Genomic DNA, 23,852 nt, shown 5'->3' with positions numbered 1-23,852 from the left:
CAAGTTTTTTTCAGAAATCATATCCACTGTCCCTCGACATCTTTTGAAACCACACTGCGACTCAGATAAAACATCGTCAGCAATGTGCTCCAGCATTCTGCCGAGCATGATCCTACAGAACACCTTACCGACTATTGACAGCAAAGAGATGCCTCGATAATTTCCACATTCATCTCTGCTACCCTTCCCCTTTTATAGCACTACCATCAATGCATCCCGCCAATCCTGCGGAATACACTCATCCCGCCATGCAGTAGCATGATGACGATCGGGCCCAGGCTGTGAAGCCCTGAAACCCCTGCCGGGCCAGGCCCTGGGAATTCCAGTTCCCTTATTGCCATTTACCAACTTCATTGAATGTTTTGCCGTTTTAGGCTACAGCCAGCCTTTTTGCTTTTCTTTCCTCCCACCATCAAGATACACGAGACGGTAAAAAGTGTATCTAATTAATATCGAGCAATGCCTGTGCATGAGGATTGTTATAGTGGGGAAAGACTTTGCACTGAGACAATCCCACTCTCTAAGCAACTGCCACATTGATCAAAAAGAAGAGCAAGTCAACATCATTGGATGCAGCAGTCATCGCAGGTTTTATATCAAAGTCTTTCTTCTCCTAGGGAGGTTGCCTTCACTACGGCTTACAGAATGCCATTTGATCCATGACTGGAACTTAGGTTGCTGGCCACCAGAGCATATTCCACACGCCGGTGGGTCATATATGCCGCAGCTTACAGGGCCTAAGCTTCTCTGGAGGTTTCTGTCAGGGTTCCCTCACCCTTAGCCTTTGGTTAAATAACCTTGGCCCACAAGGCAGTGGATGTCCAGTTATACGGCGCAGGACACTCGCCGTTCCTTGGAGTCCCGTCTGCATAGCCGGCTAAGACATCTGTGTGCTTTTAACACACGTCCACACCAGACCTTGACCACTATATATATATATATATATATATATATATATATATATATATATATATATTAAATGAAGTACTGAAATGTTCAAGGATTGCAGTTTGTATAAGTCCAAGTAAATATCGGTGTCAATATTTATAAGATGATCCCAAACAGAAAAAACAACCCTCAATATGCTAGATCGAGCAACAATATGAATAGAAATTCTGAGTTAAATTATGTAGAATCGCAACAATATTTATTATTTGATAAAGGAGAACATGATTATTAAAAGTTTTTCCTTAATCCATGGATTTTCAATGAATGGCTTATCTCATTCGAGGAAATGATATTGTCAAAATAGATGTGGGTAAATATAAACTTTGCTTATTAGCACATAAATTGAAACGTGGTCGCTATGACTTCGTCGACGGTGTCGTTACATTTCAACACTCGAACCCAACACGTTGTGTCTGAAAGACTCGCACGGAAACACACTAAGCAAAGAATTCGACTGTTTTTTTTTTCTCAGATTTAAAAAAAAAAACATTTATTATCGGTGCGTTACTTTTTCGTCCTGTAGTATACAAAATCCTAGACACGTGTTTAAAAATCATTAAGGCTACCACAAAACTAAACATCCATCTCACGCCGGCACACGCTTTTTTGTCCTCATCACGTGGTGCCTTTTTCTCTCTTTTTCCCCTTCTCTTCCTCTGCTGTGAGGTCATATCACGCACCGGCTTGATCATTTGTATATGTATCATACGGCTGCTGCTAACACGCGTCAACAACTCTGTAACACATACACATACATATAATCGTGCCGTCTCGAGTTTGGTGTTTATCGTGGGAATTCTGACATAGCGTGTCTCTTCGCAGTAGTCGTATGTGTTCTTTAGAATTGTCAGATCCATTCCCTGCTTCCTTTGTTCCAGTTTGTTTGATTCGTTGGTCTAGTGATCTCCACAATGTTCTGTCTTAATTCCTAATTGTTATACGCCTTCTTATTTGTGAAATTATCTTCCTTCTCACTCTCACTCTCACTCTCCTCTCAGCTACAACCTTGTTATTTTTTTTCAAGACTAAGGTCAACAGATATTTTCTGTCTTTGTAATAAACATCTTTTGTTCTTGGTACTTCCTTGCATCAAAGGATCCATGTCTTTTCTCGAGCAATTTCTATAGAAACCAAAGAGAACTGCCTTGTCTTTTTCTTGCCACGTTCTTCTTTTATACGTCAGTACTGGATAATGTACACATTTATACTGCGGTAAAAAAAAATACGATCATGATGTCATTGAGTAAGCATCCTATATCTCTACAAAACCATTATTCACTCATGCATGCATTATTTTTGCTTCATCTGAGCTGGTGTACCAACCATTAGTCCATTCCTTGGCCTTAAAATGTTTGAACCGATAAATATTTTATTACGACTTTAAAATCTGCTATTGTTTTAAATATTTACCTATAAAATTCTCCCTGCTATCGAAAATAATTTATTCTCCAACAACACCGCACATTAGTTCAATCGTCCATCGATACCTACAGTTTCATAGAAACAATAGAAATCTAGCTTGTAGGCCCCTAATATACAAGACTTAGGTAGGGTTAAAAAGAACATGTAATCTAATAGTTCTCTCACTTTCTAGCAAGATCCCATACTTATCACATCGATGCAATGTCGGGTCTGTGCTTGTTCTACAAGTATTTCAACGGAATGCCCTCCGCCCTCAACGTAAATAATCCCAATCAACTCACAGCAAAATCCTTCTCATTAACTATAGAGATCGCTAGATACTCTAATAGCTTTTAATCACCGAACTGTTTGCGTTTCGAATTCTCTGCCCGCTCTTTGTGTTCGATTAACATGTAGAAATTTAAATGAAATGTGAACAAGCATCTCGCTGCATAATTTCCCACTTCGAATGTTTCTTATAAATCTGGTTCCTAATTAGCAATAGCTCCTTAGGGGTGAATATAAGTAAAAACAAAAGTATGATGCAAATTTCTACCTGTATAAGAGTCACGTGCATCCAAGGATGGAGTATTGTTGCGACATCTGCGCAAGATTTGCTAGAAGCAGCTTATCCTGCATTTACAGAGTTCAAAATATACTTTGTAGGCTAGTAGGTGATGCCCTTTTCTCTCCTCTGCAACCTCTTTCCCATAGAAGAGACGTTGCGAGCCTGTCTTTGCTTTATCGTTATTTTCATGGCAATTGCTCGTCTGATCTATGACACCACCTGGCTTGACTTTCACGAAAAAACAAACATCTAGCTGAAACCACTATCAAATATATATAAGGAACGCAGAGTATGTCGGTTATATGAACCATGTAAGTTGTCCAAAATGGTGCGTTTAATAAGTTTTTAGGGTAAGCATCTAAAGAGTACGCGACTAAATATGCAGCAATAACCTAATTTTGCAGAGGTGTTAATCCCAATACGAAACAATATTGTGATAGATATCTTTTAAAAAGTAATAAATGACAAACTGAGTAATTTTGATATTTGGAACTTGGACAATTTTATACTACACTACTGGCTATATTACTACTATACCTATATACATACACATATATACATGTTTGCGTTAATTATATATAAAAGGGAAATGCAGTTTGCTTGAAACATTGCTAGTAAATAAATATGAAGGAATACAAAAAGGCTATGGCAATGCAAGGAACCAAGTGCTGAAGTTATGTGACATACGAACAAAAATAGATAAATGAACGAAAGTCTTGTAGTGTGTTTATCTTCTTATATCTATTTATTTTCCAAATCGGTAAATATGGATTTTACTGTATGAAATAGCAACGTTTGTGGAAGTCATTAATATTTCAAGAATATCATCTCTTTTTCAAGAAAAAAGAAACAAAAAGAATACAGTAAAAATAAAAATATCGTAAAAATACCGTATTTCTGTTCCGTTTTTCGATATTTTCCATTTATACGAGATTTTATTTATTTGTTTCTTTTTGGAAAAGAAATGATATTCTCAAAATATTAATGTCTTCCACTATCCTGGTCATTTCATACAGTAAGGTTTACTGTTTTGTATTTTTGATTTTTTTTTGAAAAATACATATAATAAAAACCATTAGCGACTCGTGTTTTTATTTATGTACTCAAATAATTCACGTGAACTTTTTCGACCATTATTGCCCGAAATGAACGCTGTCCAAAATTACAATTTTCCAGTTTTTTTCAACGTCTTTCATTCTCAGTTCAATACTTTTTTGTGAACAAGAGCAGGGGACCGTTTGAAATATTAAAAAAAAATATATTAAATAAATAAAAAATAAATCAACACTGTTTTCATGCTTCAAAACCCCTCATAATCTTGAAATCACTGTTCTAGAAGCAGACGTCGAGCAATCCTCGGAAATAATCTTTTGAATTGAATACCATGTTTAATTTCAGAAGTGTCCGATGATGTAGCTAATCTGTAATAAGTCTTGTAGATGAAAGAGTTTCGGGTGGGTAGCTAATCTGTATAAGTTTCGGACTTTAAAATTTTGCAGGCAAAGAGCAAAGATCTTTCTGGTGTAAACACGAAAAAGTATGCGTGGGAATTTTAAAAGATCCAATATTTTATGGAGAAATTCCGGTTTCTGATTGATTTCTAGCAGAACGTGGCTCCATTTGATTCGTCAGTTCCTATTGCCAGTGTCTATAAGTAGGACCCTCCAATTTCCTTTAATCATAATCCCCCTTTGTATCAAAAATATTGCAACATAATCAAATCCTATCCAAGTTCCACCATTACTGATCATAATTGTGTTGTCTAATCGGCCACTTGACACTTATTAACACTTACCTTCGAGTGACCTTTGGGTCTTAATAAGCGGTGTCCTGTCCCAAGAAAAAGAAAACCTGTACCCTTACAGACCTACGAAAATGCTGTTTAAAAATCAAACGATGGCAGACCGATGGAAATGCTGTTTTGAAATTTAAGCGTGACAGACCAAAAAATAACTGCAAAGTTTGAAAACAAACTTCTTTTCACGTTTTATTTCATCTACTGAATTGGTCGTAAGTAGAAATGACAATAACAACAAAAAAGCTTTCGGACAAAAAGAAGTTTCCGTCGATCTGTCCGACATTTCTTACCGATAATGCCAGCAATTCTACAACTTCTCAATCTTGGATTTATAGCTTCAGGATAAAGAAACCGAATAAAAGTCAGTTGATTGCGACTTCGATTCTAACAATGCATTATTATGCGTTTTTGTGACAGTCCATCGATATTTGATGATTGCACTTAAATCATCACTGGGATTGACCTAAGAAACAGTTTTGTTATTTCCTTTTGGGGATTTTTGGCCCGCATAAAATAGTGTGCGATGGTGAAAAAGAAGAAACACTGAGAAAAAGTCATCGAATGCTATCTTGTTCGTTTCAAATAGGATTCAACTTTGACTTTCAAACACGCATCATGGGTTCGTCAAGGATCTACGCATCCAATTGCACAGCCGCTTGCGCACACAAGCATGCGCAGAAAATGTCAGAAGTGAATGTCTGCAAATGTTTTCAAACATTTTATAGTTTACTCTACCTGTTTTTGTTTTTGTTTTTTTTTTTTTGTTTTTTTATATAGCAAATCAACTTGGAGGGGGTAGTTCCAAAATGTTTACGTAACAATTTAATTGAACACAGGTTGTTATTAGACACGTATAAATTTGCAATGTCTTTACTTTACCCAACAAGTAGTGTGTAAATCATGATTTTATAGACAGTGACGGTATTTATTAAGCCAACAACGCACCTCTAAACATGTTATGTCTTCGTGAGCTTTCCAGATATGTTGATTCGAGTTGTGCAGTTAGTAAAAAGAAACACAATTGAACAGTTACAGATGAACGAGAAACTGAAGTATACAAGACTAAAGATATTTGCATTTTTTTTAGATTAGTCGAACAATTATTCAAATTTTGGAGGTAATTCTTGCAACAGTTTGGCTGGTGTAACCTCCAACTCTCTTGAAGTTCATGTTGTGGAACTCGAGAATCTTTCTGTTGAAAAGTTACAGACTTAGAAAAAGCTGAGGTGACTAAAGACATTTGTATTATTCGAATTACTATTATCATTTTGAATGTTATTTTCACAATGTTTCGGGTGATATGCCTTTTGAACTTCTTCATGTGTATTTTGTCGAACTCGGGAATCTTTATTCTGAAAAAAGTAAATAAAATAATAAAATAATACAATTTTTCTACCTCATCTGAAATATCCCGAAAAGATGCATAGATTTTGTTATATAAATAATTAATGCCACTCTTTAAGTGTTCTTTTTTATGAAGATTTATGAATAATATTACTTCTGTTTCTCATATGATTTATACTTGCGTAATATTTGCATGAAAAAGTTATAGTAAACACAAACCTCTTTTCAAAAGTAAAAAAAAAAGTATTTGGGAGCCATCAGCTAAAACCGAAAACAAAACCGTAGTATTAAAACCTGGTGACGTTACCACTGTACCAACGTGACACGCATATGAACTGATTAAAAATAAACTAAGATGAATATACAAAATGTATAACGATTTTTCAATTTTGACCCCTTAAAAATATTTTAACCGGCTAAGAACCCATAAAAGAACGGTTCATAAAAAATCCAATCATTTGAGGCCCCTAGCGTCGCTCTAGCGAACAGTTTATTTACTTCAAGTGGGTAGCATGCTCTTGTTCCGTCAGCCACGACTGGATAGAGATCTCAGGTAATTCGCAATTGTATTTTTTGATCGCTCACAGTGAAGAATGAACATTCAATATTCAGGAGAATGTTACTTTTAACAATTTAAACTTTTGCAAGCACTTTAACCACTGCACCACGGGTCTTTGAACAGGAGCATGCTACGTCCGTGAAGTAAATAAAGGGTTCCGCTCGAAATTCCGTCCAAATTATCGAGTTCGACAGAAACATTCCAGAGTACACCTGAAGAAGGTCGGAGGTTACATCGACCGAAACGTTTTGAAAATCACACTCAAGATGAGAACAGTAGGCCTATGAATCCAAATAATACAAATAACCAATTCTCGTCTCAAAAATTCAAAAACGGTTATTGATTCATATTTAATTTTTAGCCTAGCAGCAAACATCTTTTCATAGGTCAGTCATTAACGTCAAGGGAAAAAGTAAATCGTAAGCTAGATGGTTTGGTTTCGATTCTTTTATTTTTTAAATCATTACTATATATTGGATCCAATATAATATAATAATAACTACACATGCATATTCGTAATGCCATCGTTCGATCTCCACCTAACAAATTCTATTTATTTTTTTTATTTTCACTTTTGCACCAATTTCTCCGGCTAAAAAAGCAAATGTAAAGTTTCGCATGGGTTCGAATACTCTATATATAAAGCTTCATGTCTGTAGACTAAAAATTGACGGAGGAGTTTGGTAGGCAAATTTTTTTAAACAAATATAGATACGCATTCATAAATGTATTTAGAAAGGAGTTGGTGTCTACTATAACCTTTTTATGCAAATATTACGCCAGAAGTGCATCCAAAGTGTTATCATCATCACTACAAATTTTTCACGACAAATATACCCCCTTTTAATTGAACCTGTCCAGATGTAAAATACTTTTTTTTATCTTTCGGAAAAGAGAATACAGTTACTTTTGTATCAATTTTTTTAATCCGCAAAAATAGTACACATAAAGAATATTCAACATTAGTTCAATGTGAATTATTTTTGCCGAAACATAATTTCTAATAAAAAAATATAACGACTAAGAGACCAGTAAGAATGCATTGTTTAATAAATAAACAAGCATATTTATTTATTTAATGTTCGACCATATAAGGACATTAATCAGGAAAATAAAGATGTTATTTCTGTTTTTCTATTTTTTCATGTGATATGTTGTTACTTAGCCGTAGTGTTCAAAGATTGAAATTAAAATTTGTATGTTTGATTATATCCGAGTCCAATGGTTCTCTGCCATGGTGTGCACGTATGACTCAGAAATGAAAGTATTTCCACTGTTTGAATGCAATACAATATGCAAAATTCTTCATTCTATACTTAGTCAGGCAAGGACCAGCAAGACAATAAAATGTTGTATCGAAGCTAATTGACAGCAGCATATTCTTTTCCTTGTTTTGATTCTCAGGTATATATCCGTTGATATTTTATATGTTTTTTTATATAGAGTGATGTGGTTCTCGATTGATTAATTGTGTCTGTGTCGGATATATACTCGAGTGTACGAACAATGAAAAGAATATGCTGTTGTCCTAGCACTATTCTATAATGAAACTTCAGGTATACTAAATTTTAAAAAAAGCAAATTTTAAATTTACTCACTAAATATTTAATGAATTCTTTTGGAACAGTGATAATAATACTCTTCGCGTTTTTCTAATTCATTTGATCTATTATTTCATATATTATGATCTAATTGTCTATCTTTTAGGTTTCCTAAGTCTTTTTTGCAATTTTGGTTCATAAGATTTTCTGCACACGTGAAAGATAGCGACGTGAAAGTAACAATAATAATACGTTAGGTTCTGCGGTGTAGTCGTTATCATGTCTGCTTAACATGTGTCACTTTTTCTGTCAACTTTTAAAAACATCAACATAACCAGATTCATTAATTGCTACATTCCTTATCAAACAATAACAAATTTTGTGTACATTCGTGAGAAATATTGAAACAATTTTGATTTAGCTTCCATGTTCCCCACATTCCATCCGCAGACGCGGGCCACAATTTTTTCCATATAAATACATATATGTATATACACATATACACATATATATACTAGCATGTAAACTAAGCTTAGACCGGGCCCTTTGTGTAACACATGCAGAAGGTCGCAAGTTCAAAACTCACCGGAATTTAGAAATAACAAATTTTTCTTTGCAACGTTCTTGCTTTTATATGCATATGCATACCTAAATTAATGGGGAAAAACACACAAAAAACTATTTTTATTAAGGTTCAGAATATTCGAAATTAGCATTTGAATCAATTTGATTATTCGGATTCAAATAACTATAGGTTCTCTAGCTATAATAAATATTGTCAAGATCAGAAAGATACATTCAACCAACGCCGGGTCTTACATCACTTTAATTACAATAAACATGATGACAAGAACAGTTAATCTATAAACTTGAAACGTTGTTAAAAATTATTTTAACAAACGATACCACTGCATTGTAATTGGTTTGAATCAAAGTCATTTTCATCACGCTGGAATATTAGTCGAGCAAAGAACTATGAGACTCGGCAAAATGTGTTGAAACTAAGTTTAGTTGGGATTTAGTCGAGCAAAAAACTGCGACACTCAATAAAAGGTTGTGTCGAATTTAAGTTATTTTGCGATGACTACTATTCAGTTATAAAGTCACTGAAATACAAATGAAAAATGGCAAAGTTGTTGCTGTCACTGTAAAATCATGCAGTCAATGTTGAATTTGTGCAAGCTGACTATGAGCTTGTTCATGGACTCTTTGTAACTAAATCTTATATACTTTTTTCACTCAGCTATTCTTTGGCTATCCACAAAACCCAAGGTATTTCAGTCGATGATATCATTGTTGACTTGGGATTTGATGCCTTTCAGACGGAACTACTTATGTAGCTTCGTCACCTGTGAGAAATCTGTGCAATGTCTATTTGATTGACTTTGGCCAAACTGATCAGTGCATGTACTAATAATAGATTGAGGGCCAAAGGAGATAGGATTGATTTGCTCTGTCCAGGCACCCGGTTTGTCACTGTACAAACAGACTTATTAACGATATCATCAATATTGGCTATGGTTTTAAGCAAAAATATAATGATTCAAATAAAAAAAAAGGCCCAAAATAGACAATTCAGATGCTCAAAATAATTAGAACCTGTAATTGATCTTTAGAAGAAAGGCTTGCTTTGCTAACAGCATTGTTCAAACAATTTACTGCTTACCATTGTTATGTAACATCATTACACGCACTCCAAATATTGATTTGTCAATTCAGCAATGGAAAGATTGCTTGTTCCGGGCACTCACAGTGTTGATGACTTTAGGTAATCGATTGTAGGTGTTTTTAATAGTAGCCAAAGAGAAGGTGCCATTGCATTTTGGGAATGTTTGATAAACAATTGCTCGGACAGTGTCAAACAATTATTCAATTTTGAAGGCAGTAAAACATTAAAATATGTTAAAATACACAAAAATGCACTGCCAAAGTTTACAAGATAGTGAATACAATTGGGTGTTTAACTGTGCTGCTTGATGAAAATTCACTATTAAACTCCATCCTACTGATTGTCACCAGTAATTCAAACGTTTGCCCCAAACTGACTCTTCAGTGCTCAAACATTGTATGAATGCCGAGAAAATACTGAGCATTTTGAAAAAGTGACTATAACTTTTTCTTACTGAAATTAAATATTTGTTTTCAAATTAATAGATTTTTAATTTGAATTATGAATTTCAATCCAATAGATATATATATATATATGTGTGTATATATATATATATATATATATATATATATATATATATATATATATGCGTGTGTGTGTGTGGGTGTGTATTGAGCACAAATTTCAAATTACAAGAAGCTATTATGCATACTTGCATTCTTAGAAATAATAATGACATAATAATATTGATAATGAAAATAATTATTATATCAGTGACACTAATAATTCCCATAATGTCAATTTTCTTTCCGAAATATCCAACATTGTTGGTATTTTTCTTAAATATTTATGAAATAAAAATGACAAAACATGCCATATATACAATCTAAAAAAAGAAGTGGGCTAACCCTAACCATAACCATAACCCACTTAAAATCTAAGCATCACCATAGCATGGTATAAGGGGGTAACTTCATTACTGCAGGCGAACAATGGCACTGGTATGAAACATTATATCTTAAAAATTTATAATTTTGTTAAAAATATTGCATTATGTGATACTTTTTGTGAGACTTAACATATTTTATTAATTGACAAATATAACGTTATCGTGTTGTTATTGTTGTTGTTGTTGTTGTTGTTGTTGTTGTTGTTGTTGTTGTTGTTAATAAATATAATTTTAAAAAGTTAGGTATTTTCCTGAACAAAGATTTTTGCCTCAACAGAAAAATATTCAAAAAATGTTTAACCGAAAAATTATTTTACCGAAAATATTGCTTAATATTAAACTTTAAAATGAAATATACTAAAATTTAGATAAAAGCTATTTTATTTCAACTCAATCAGATATGAAGCATTAATTTTCTTAAGATTTGAAATATTAATAATTTTTGTTTAAATGATTATTATATTCATTTTAACTTTTTGAAAATAAAAACTAATTGAATTGAATATGAAACATAAGAAAAATGCTGGATCGTCCAATAATATTAATAAATTTTGTACAAAACGATTATTTATTTACTAAATAATCGTTTTTTTATAAAATTCATTTACAAAAATTTGACAAATTATTTTAATCTTAAATGAAAAAACATAGATTGAAAAATGTGATATCGTAAGAAACATCCAAAATAAATAAATTATCAGTAAATACAATAAATAAATAAATACAATAAATAAATAAATACAATAAATAAATATAATAAATAAATACAATAAATAAAAAAAACAATAAATAAAAATAAACAATAAATAAATACAATAAATAAATACAATAAATAAATACAGTAAATAAATGCAATAAATAAATACAATTAATAAATACAATAAATAAATAAATACAATAAATAAATACAATAAATAAATACAACAAATAAATGCAATAAATAAATAAATACAATAAATAAATATAATAAATAAATAAATACAATAAATATATACAATAAATAAATTCAATAAATAAATACAAAAAATAAATACAATAAATAAATGCAATAAATAAATAAATACAATAAATAAATGCGATAAATAAATGCAATAAATAAATACAATAAATAAATAAATACAATAAATAAATACAATAAATAAATGCAATAAATAAATACAATAAATAAATAAATACAATAAATAAATGAAATAAATACATACAATAAATAAATACAATAAATTAATAAATACAATAAATAAATACAATAAATAAATACAATGAATAAATACAATAAATAAATGCAATAAATAAATACAATAAATTAAGAAATACAATAAATAAATACCATAAATAAATAAATACAATAAATAAATAAATACAATAAATAAATACAATAAATGAATACAATAAATAAATGCGATAAATAAATAAATACAATACATAAATACAATAAATAAATAAATACAATAAATAAATACAATAAATAAATGCAATAAATAAATGCAATAAATAAATAAATACAATAAATAAATACAATAAATAAATACAATAAATAAATAAATACAATAAATAAATACAATAAATAAATAAATACAATAAATAAATACAATAAATAAATGCAATAAATAAATGCAATACATAAATACAATAAATAAATAAATTCAATAAATAAATAAAATAAATAAATACAATAAATAAATACAATAAATAAATTCAATAAATAAATGCAATAAATAAATGCAATAAATAAATAAATACAATAAATAAATGAAATAAATAAATGCTATAAATAAATAAATACAATAAATAAATAAATACAATAAATAAATGTAATAAGTACATACAATTAATAAATACAATAAATAAATAAATACAAACACTAAATGTAATAAATACATACAATAAATAAATAAATACAATACATAAATAAATATAATGAATAAAGACAATAAATAAATGCAATAAATAAATACAATAAATAAATAAATACAATAAATAAATAAAATAAATAAATAAACACAATAAATAAATACAATAAATAAATACAATAAATAAATACAATAAATAAATAAATACAATAAATAAATAAATACAATAAATAAATACAATAAATAACTAAATACAAAAAATAAATACAATAAAAAAATACAATTAATAAATGCAATAAATAAATATAATAAATAAATACAATAAATAAATACAATAAATAAATACAATAAATAAATACAATAAATGCAATAAATAAATACAATAAATAAATACAATAAATAAATGCAATAAATAAATACAATAAATAAATACAATAAATAAATACAATAAAAAAATACAATAAATAAATATAATAAATAAATACAATAAATGCAATAAATAAATACAATAAATAAATGCAATTAATAAATACAATAAATAAATGCAATAAATAAATACAATAAATAAATACAATAAATAAATGCAATTAATAAATACAATAAATAAATACAATAAATAAATACAATAAATAAATACAATAACTAAATATAATAAATAAATACAATAAATAAATACAATAAATAAATGCAATTAATAAATACAATAAATAAATGCAATAAATAAATACAGTAAATAAATACAATAAATAAATACAATATATAAATGCAATAAATAAATACATTAAATAAATAAATACAATGAATAAATACAATAAATAAATGCAATAAATAAATGCAATAAATAAATACAATAAATAAATACAATTAATAAATACAATAAATAAATAAATACAATAAATAAATACAATAAATAAATACAATAAATAAATACAATAAATAAATAAATACAATAAATAAATACAATAAATAAATACAATAAATAAATACAATAAATAAATAAATAAATACAATAAATACAATAAATAAATACAATAAATAAATAAATACAATAAATAAATACTATAAATAAATACAATAAATAAATGAAATAAATAAATTCAATAAATAAATTCAATAAATAAATACAATAAATAAATAAATAAATACAATAAATACAATAAAAAAATACAATAAATAAATAAATACAATTAATAAATACTATAAATAAATACAATAAATAAATGAAATAAATAAATTCAATAAATAAATACAATAAATACAATAAATAAATACAATAAATAATTAAATACAAAATAATAATTAATGGAAATAAATAAAATTAACTGAAAATAAAATCATAAATAACATACATATATATTTTAAATATAGTATATGTTACAATTATTATAATTTAAACATTTTTATGGAAATGTAATTATATCACAGCTAATAAGCAAAAATAAAATTTATTTGTTAAGCATAATTAATTAAATACATATAATACTATCACAGATAATATAGCAAAAATAAAATGTATTTCTACAACATAAAAAATATTTACTGATTAATCAAAGGAGATTGGGAACACTTTGCAACTTGAAAACAATCAAATCCCTTAGGTAGTTTGGCTCAATTCAATATCCCTTCACTAAAAATAATAAAAATGCTTTTAATGCAGTAATTACCGTGTTTTTTTTTCTTAATTTTTCCCCCGGAGAGCTTATGGGGTGGGGCTATAATTAGAAAACACCGGTACTTTCTTTTAGTAAAGAACTCGGTTACAAAAATATAACCAAGTGCGAATTATTTTTAAAGTGTGTAATTTGATAAAAAGTGCAACAAAACGCCAAGTACATTTTACTAGTGCATAAGGTACATTTGGTTGAGTTGAGATAAGATGGTTTTTATTTAAATGCTAGCTAAAATCTTTCTTTCTAAAGATATTCACATTTTGGCCATAAGCAATAATTTTCGGTAAAACAACTTTTCGGTGAAGCATTTTTTTCTGTTGAGGTAGAAACCTTTTTTTCCAAGAAAATTACACCTGAATCCAAATACTAAGTAGCGTATTTTTTTCTATAAAATTTTGTTAATATTTACTTCATACTAAAGCGGCAGAAGCTAGCTAAGGCTGGACATGGATATACCCAGGTATTTAACCAACACTAGTCAAAAAAGCAGGTATAAAGTATTATAAGTTAAATTGTAAAATTAATGCCGCAGACAATACCAAAGGAGAAGTCACAATTTGAACACCCAAGTAAACTGAGAAACTTACCGGTACACGTCACTCATATGATTCTAGATTAAGAAAGACAAAATAAATAATTCATAGGGTCCGCTAAAGCTAGCCCCAACCCTAATCATCTAAATACTTTGAATTATGTGATTTGCCCCAGAGAAATAAAATCAGATTACGTGAGAAGTGATAACACGAGATAACAATAATGAAGTCTCGTCTCATGTTAACGAAATCGAATTGCAAATAAAATCTATAGCGATACGAATATCATTTCATTAGTCTTGTCAGTCAATTTGGTAATGAAATTATTCCAGCGCCCATGGCAACACAAGCGAGCCACTTTTTCCGATTATTAATGACACACTAAATAAGGGCTTACGTATGACTAAATCAAAATTCGAAAATACTTAAATATTACTAGATCGCTTGCCAGAGAAAGTAACTTGGTGTGTCTTTTTTTCTGGCTAAACTTTCTTAACAATCACTAGATGGTGCTCAGTTTTCACAGATATTCACGTTTTGGCCATAACATCCAGCAGTAATAAAGCAATAAATGTGGAACATTCATGGGTGAAACTTGGTGGACAAGACAGCTGAAAACAATATATCTACTTATATATAAACAGCACTTTTCTCCATGAGTGTGAGAGAGAGAAAGGGTTCCTTATAAATTCCAAAACGGCTGGTTCGATTTTTTTAAATTGCACACAAATGTAATTTATGCGCCTTGGGGTTGTTCTTAGATAGGTTTTAAATCGGAATGCTTCTGATAAGTATCGAAAATCGACAATCGAAGAAATCTCATTAAAGAAGTAACAATCTAATTTTGACTAAAGTCAACACTTTTATAAAGCCTAACATCACAAGTGCATTTGAGAAGTTTTTTTCACCGCACAAGCAGAAGCGTCCGACGTATAAAATTAAGAGTATATTTTTGATAAGCCAACTGCGTGTTCAAAATAAATGTTTCTGTTTAGTGCACAATTGAACCATTGTATCTGACTTTTGTATTTTAAACTATAATTCAAGTCATTATAAAAATAATTTCAAAAAATCAACAGTAGGTTCTCTAAAGTGCAATGCAAACTACAAATTTTGGACTAAGTCACTTCGGGGAGGCATGTAAGCTTCCTCCCCGTGCACTGCGGTGGGTTCTCAACTAGAGCAGGCAATTGATTGATTTGATTGACGGATGGGCGGTTTCACTGATTTCAATGACAATAAAAAGTATTGCAAGAGTGGAAAATTCGTTGATCCTTATTCAATTCTGAGCAGCGTATGGTCTCCCTGCTAGTTTTTAAGAAATGTGCTTTAATTGCAGAAACGATTATGGATTTTATTAACAATTTAAATGGATAGTTCTTTTTGACGTTCATTTTGTACTAGTAAAACGGATTTTCTTGTGATGCTGCTTGCGGTATTTTCAGCGTGCACTATACACTAGAGTTGCGAGAGAAAAGGAAATGATGTAAATAAGCTAGAGAAAAAGTGGGAAGCACGAAAGGACGAGAGAGAAAGTATAGAAAGTCTACTATGAACAGAATAAGAGATGGAAAGAGAGAAAGGGGAGATAGAAAGAATACGGAGGGGGAATAGAGAGTATCTATTGCCACATCACAATGAGATGAAGAAGAGAGATAAAAAGGTGGGCAGAAATAAAAGTATATTATGGTCATAAGGAAAGTAGATAGGGGAATGATAGAGGAGAGGGGGAATAGAGAGAGAGGGTGTATTATGAGAGAGAGAAAGTAAAATGAAAAAGAGAAGAGAGTAACAGAGAGAAGGAGAGAATCTAATGCCATCACAATGTAATTTGACTTTGTGAAATTCTTTGACTTTATAATATTTCTAAAGCATGATGCGCAGCCAATGTTGAAGTTATGAAATTATATCTTTATCTTTTTGCTTGTTCAAAACGGAAACAATTGTATAGATAAATTTGTTCACATTTTTGCATTAAATATTCTATAAATCCACATAAATCCAAAACTGAGCATCGAACGGTTACCATGATACTCAATTCGCTGCAGCTTATCATAACAAAGATTCATACAAAATTTCAGCCAAATTGACTTGCTGTTTCTGAGTAAACTTTTAGAGTAAATGTGATATTTCGGTGATTAATCTCTGTTAATCCGTATTAATCCCTAACTGTGCATCTAACGGATACCATAATGCTTAATTCCCTACACCTTATGATAAGAAAGGACCATACAAAATTTCAGTAAGATCGAACCAGTAGTTTCCGAAAAAAAGAATAGAACACATAAACAGACAGCGAAATGGACTAAGAGAAATATAATATAGATATTATATAACAAAGATTGACCCAATGAGTAGCATGCTACTAGTACTTAACATTGTTTCAAAACACCTTTACATCGTTGATTTTAAAACAAATGACAAGACTATTAAGTAGAATTGAATACCAAGTTTTAGCCTCGTTAGAAATATGTATACTATATGAAAAATATGGAGGTTACCCTGGATTATTTAATAAAACAAATCTTTAATGAAATAAAAAAAGGAAGAACATTGCAATAACCAAAACGTATTACTATTTATCTTGACAAAAAGATATTTAACTACAGACATTACGGAAGCATTACATCGTGTTTTCTTCAATAAAAGTACACTCTTTATCAGCGATTACAAATTCTACTAATTTTGTCCAACAGTTTTTGAGAAATCCTAGATGGCAGAGTTCTTAAAGGCTTACGTTTTTTTGTTGTTTCTTTTTTTTTTTTCAGAATTCTTTCATAAATAACAGGAGTTCGCATTTTTAATGATATTGTGAACTTCTCTCGAATTTACTAATTGGATTAATGTAAAAGTTATATTAAATAACTCTACGACATCAAATGTTGTAGACTTAAATATTTTTTGTTTTCGAACATGTTCATCTTTTCATTTTTTTTTTTCTAGTTTTATTTATTTTGGAGGATCTTGTTTGATTCTGTTTGTTTTTCTTGATTTTCTTTTTATTCTTGCTTTGTTTATTTCTTTCTTGTTTGATCTTAATCAGATTTACATACTTTTGGCTTTTTTCGTCATTCTATTATTCTGCTAAATATTAGCGACCCTACCTCAACGACGATTCAGTTATCTAGTGTTAATCTTTACAAGGTTCACACCGAGTGCATGGTAATCCAGAATCATTCCCAAGCTTAAATGCAAAGTAAGTAGCGTAAAATTTGGGCAAGGCGGGGGTGGGCTAGCCAAAAGGTAAACAAAACAGAGTCGAACCTTGACGAATGACGTCGCGTTTTTCAGCCTGAGAATAAGCTAAAGTTTTCATATCAGTTTCTCTGATGAAGCCATGCGAACGAAACACCACTAATAATGTAGGAAACTTGTAATATAATATGACTATCACACATTTCGTTAAGTTAGGAATTTAAGTTTAAAAGGTTGGTATTAATTAAGATAATACTAGTCTCTCTCTATTGTGTGAATCCTTTCCCAATGAAACCTTGAAAAAGAAACTCAGCGAATGTCTCTTCCTGCATTAAGTACTGCGTAAAAAACAAAGCTTATTATTGTATAGCAATTACTAGGCGAGACTGACGACATCAAAGACCTCACTTTGATTTTGCTATTGAAAATATCACAGTTCAGGTATTCCCATGATTCTTTTTTTTTTTTAATTTTTCAAATAAGTGTATTAGTTTTTAACAAAATGTTATTATTATACAAGAAACATACAAAATTGACCCAGCTAGATTAATCATCAAAACTCGATGCAACTAAAAAAATTCCACAGTTATGGCCATAAATAATTGTGATTTAAAAATACGAGGGGCGTTCCAAAAGTAATGTCTTCTATTTTTTATTCCACCTGGATCAGAGAGGATTGCAAATTATGTTCTTATGGTGAATAAACTCATGCATTAATGATCTGAAAATTCATTTCTCTGTTGCAGATATTGACGGTATCAGAGTCTAAAAAAGTATCCCATGTCATGGATGTGCGTCAAAAGCAAAGATGCGTCATTGAATTCCTAGCAAAAGTGCATTGAGAATGGTGCTGCTTATGTAGAAAATAATAAATTCTGGTGCAAAAATGTAGCTTGTTTTAATAATAGGTAGAAATTGCCAGGAAGATGGAATGTTTCCAGAAGGGAGTTCAAACAAAGAGTAATAGGTACAAGGAAACAAAACCATTCAAAAACAGAAAAGGACAAGGCCGTAAAAAGTCTACCGCCGCCAGGGAAGACAGATCTTTGTAAAGAGTGCCCTTACAGATAGGAAGTTTTTTTTTCCGAGCTTGCTACTGAACTTATGGAGGATACAAAGAAAGCATATCAGCTGGAACAGTGAGAAGTAGGATTAAAAGGATGCAAAGCAAGAAAACAGTACTCGTATCAGGCCAACAAGACAAAACAATTGGAATTTGCAAAAAAAAAAAAACATGAAAATTGGACACCTGATGATTGATCTAAAATTGTTTGGTCTGACAAAGATAACTTTAAAGTAAGTTAACAGCTTCTATTTCCTAAACTTTGGTAGAGACAATTGAAATTTTTATGTGAATACATAGCAATAACATTTATTCAAAAATTGTAAAAAAATTTTTTTTTTTCATCAGAGATTTTGGCGGCCCTAAAGCGGTTTATGTTCGCCTTAGGGAAGAAGAGGCATTGCATTTGGATTGTGTGGTTCCAACTATCAAATTTGGAGGAGGAAGCGTATTGATTTGTTGCTGCATGGCTTCCGCAGGTACTGGAATGTTGTACACATGCGAGGGCAAAATTAACTACACAATTCATACTAACAAACTGGATCAAGTTCCCCAAACCTCTTTGACTAATATATTTAATAATACTATTCTAAGTGACAATGCCCCATGCCATATTTCAAAATTCCAATGGGTTGGTTTGAGATAAAAAGGGATTACAGCGATGAAGTTACCCATAAATCCCCAAACCTAAATCCGATTGAAATTTTGTGGTCCCAGTTAGGGAAAAGAGTAGGAATGCTAAAATGTTCATAAAAAAGAATTGAAGAGTGGCAGAAAATACATCCTACCACCTGCAACAGTTTGGTCAATAATATGCAAAAAACGGATAAAGGCTGTGATAAAAACAAAATGAGCACATACCAAATATCGATTTCTGTTAGAATAGAGTTTTTAATGATTGCTCAACCATTCTTAACATTTAAATATAAAAGTTTGAATCATAATTTCGATTTTTCATTATGCTTCATAATTTTGACGAAAACTGTATATATTAATTTTATTAATGAATGCATATACATATTTATATATATATATATATATATATATATACATATATATATATATATATATAAGTATATAGGTTTAGTAAAGTATGTTGAGGAACACATTAGCGAGACGTAAAAACATATTTATTTTTTGGAAAAGAAACATAAATAAAGGTGAAAGTCCTTAATCCACGGAGTTTCGAAGAAATAGTTTCCTTCTCGTCAGAGGGAACGAGTTAGTAAAATGCATAAAAAAAATTTTGCCTGTAAATTATTTAAAGAAACTAAGCATGAAAAGAATCATAATGTAAATAATGAAACAGATGGAGTGGGGTAAAAAGAAAAAATTGGTTTCACGTGAGAATGTATTCCTATGGTTGCTGAGTCCCAAATCAGGTGATTCCAAGAAAGTGGTAGAAATAAGATATTTATGTTTATAGTAGTCCGAGTGCATGTTATTGGAGATTCTAAATGATCGAAAGAATAAATATCTTAGTGGATAGGCACAGATGAAGGAGTCCAGTCTGTGAGGTTATCCACAAAGAAAGTGATTTGAAAAATAAGTGTAGAAAGTTATTACGCGGTGAATTGAGTTAATTCAACGACGAGGGGGAATAGACATTGTATTAGTCCAATGCCAAGACAGTTCAACGCTGTGAAGTAAGGAAAGATGATGATCTGGTTGTCATGACAACCTATCTTTTCAAAAATAGTAATTAGGGCAGTTAGGGAGGGCGACGTCGAATATATTTTTATATATATATATATATATATATATATATATATATATATATATATATATATATATATATATATATGGTTTTAAATAAAATACTAGGCGGAAGTTTCTCGAGAGCTCTTTCGGCTATCATCTCTTCAGGAGTAAATCGATAGCAATCTAAATAATATTGTAACGAAAATAAAGAGTTCTATTGGGGAACTTATTTAATGTGCCAACGTACGGGGACATTAATTAATTTATTTACGTTTAAAAACGATTAAAAAATGTTGGCACAACGAGGGAGAAAAAAAAAAGCGGGAGAAAAAATTCAAAGTTCCCCAAAGAGAAACAATGCGTTTGATGTTTCTTTTTGCCGGCACAAAGAAGGTTGACGCACCGCGATAGAGACGGCCTCCAAAATCTTTAAATGGTTTTTGGAGTCCGCTCTATGTAGCACCTCGAACCAATCTATTTTATATCTATCGGCACAGCACGGGTTGTCAACCAAATGCTGGCCAATAGCAGAGTCCAAGGCTGCAGAAGGAGGGAGACCACCGAACCCCATCCTCCCTTGTCTGATCTTCGATGGAACATGCTGGTTTATACGAGTCAAAAGGTGCAAGGATGTTCGCCCAACATAACCAGCATCGCACTGGCATCTAAACTGATATACAATATTACTATTTTGGATGTAAGGCAAACTATCCTTGCGGAAAGACGGAAAAGCAGGTCTCGTAGTATATACCACACGCAAGGTCACCGAATTGAAGCAATCGTAAATACTTCTTCAAATCTGTTTTGAAATTATATTACTCCCCTTCCCTATCCACGGTAATTTCAAATAAACCGGGCATTTCAAGGGTCCAAACTTTTTAGGGGATTTAAAATCCGCAACCTTTTTGAAAATACAATCATCAATAAGGTCAACAGGATAACCATTATTGATGAATATTTCCCTGATCTTATAGAGTTCGACATCTAATCTTTTAGACGAACAAATCATGAGGGCTCTATGTACCAAAGTATTAATTAAGCCGACCTTACGTGATTTAGGTACAAAAGACAACCAGTTCACATATAGGCCAGTAAATGTCGGCTTTCTATAAATTGTAGTGAGAAAGCCCCCCCCCCCTTGAGCGTTCGACAAGAACATCCAAGAAAGGAAGCGAGTCTTTGTGCCGGCAAAAAGAAACATCAAACGCATTGTTTCTCTTTGGGGAACTTTGAAATTTTTTTTTGCTCCCGCCCTTTTTTTTTTTTTTCTCCCTCGTTGTGCCAACATTTTTTAATCGTTTTTAAACGTAAATAAATTAATTAATGTCCCCGTACGTTGGCACATTAAATAAGTTCCCCAATAGAACTCTTTATTTTCGTTACAATATTATTTAGATTGCTATCGATTTACTCCTGAAGAGATGATAGCCGAAAGAGCTCTCGAGAAACTTCCGCCTAGTATTTTATTTAAAACCATATACAAATTCTGTACCTCTAAGCATTTATATATATATATATATATATACTACCTAGCTCTACCTACATATATACTACCTAGCTCTACCTACGTATTGAGTACTGTTGAAGTAAATACTTAAAGTTTAAGCATAAATTTATACTTTCATATATCAATTTATTTGATTAAATGAAGTAGTCATATATATATATATATATATATATATTTTTATAAAGTAATAGGGTTCGTGTGTTTCTGTCTGTGTGTACAGCTCTCCATCATCAACGAAATATAAAGGAGGTAAGAGGGTAGATCTCTCCTGGTAGAGAAACATTAGAACCCATTTTAGGATGTTTCTGTTATAGGAGACATAAGAATCTTTGCCTAATTTCTTTATATACTAGTCTACAAACCACCCCCATATCGAATGACTTATGCTCATTTGCATATCACATTATATTAAATCTCTTTAACTAATTACCTCGACCTTATTACATATTGAAAATATTCTAATCATTTCAACTGTACTATTTACAAAATCTATTTAACATTTAATTATTTAATATATTTTCATTTAATTTTATATTCGATTTACGTATATTATCAAAACAATTCATTGGCAAGGAAAGCTTTATGTTTTGGGATTGTATTGAAAATGTAATGGAAATTTCAATTAACTTTATTAAAAAAGAAATAATTTTATTTTTAAATGAAAAAAAATCAATTTAGTAAAATAATTGTATTAAACACCCCCAGCCTTGTCAGCAAACCTGTAAACCTATAAAAGTTAACATTTCGAATGTAAACAGTGATTTTTCGATTTTGTTAGCGCTTGCCGCAATTAAAGACAATTAAAACGGAACTAACTTTATTTCCATTCTATTTTTTAAACAACCCCCAAAACATAACGCTCTCTTCCAGTTATAGCCAATTTTTTTTTTAATTAAATAAAACAGGTCAAAATAAACAGATAAGCGCATTTTCTTTTACATTTTTCTTACAACCATTGTCATTTAACCAACTGCAGGATATCGTTACTTTTGTGGGGTTGTTTTGAAAATGGCACGGAGATTATAATTTCGTTCCAATTTAATCTTTCTTGTCGAGCCTATTTCGAAAGCCTGTCTTATCATAGATTTGAACTACAAATAATTTATTACATTTTGATTATTACTATCTTAAGACTTAAAGCTTATATTTATTTCATTTTTCTATTTATATATTGAATTAGTTATTTCCAGTCTTATTTAAACTTAGTGCTTTCTTTAAACCGGATGAACCTTTTATAAAAATATGAGTTTAACGTAAAGAACACGAACAAGGTTTTATTCAACTGAATTTCTTCCAGTTTACTAACAAAATATATAAATTTAAAAGAGATATAAATAATAAAATAAAAAGGTTATGTAATTTAAAAGAAATACACGTACTCACAAAAGCAGAACTTTTTTTACACATTTTTTTCTTTAAAACCATAACAATGAGACTAACAATTACCTAGATCTTAGTAATTATTTGTTTTAATAGAACTGTTTTAATTGTACTGTTTACTTAGTTAACCTAAGTTGGTATTACATTTATTTTACATTTACTTTTTTTTTTTAATTATTACTTTTAGACTGTGACGTTTACACCCGGAAGTAATGAGTCACACGTAGGTCGCTTTT

Source organism: Euprymna scolopes, chromosome 11 (assembly GCF_053919585.1).
Source record: "Euprymna scolopes isolate OS-2025 chromosome 11, ASM5391958v1, whole genome shotgun sequence".
NCBI lineage: Eukaryota > Metazoa > Mollusca > Cephalopoda > Sepiida > Sepiolidae > Euprymna > Euprymna scolopes.
Note: the sequence above shows the minus strand (reverse complement) of the source record.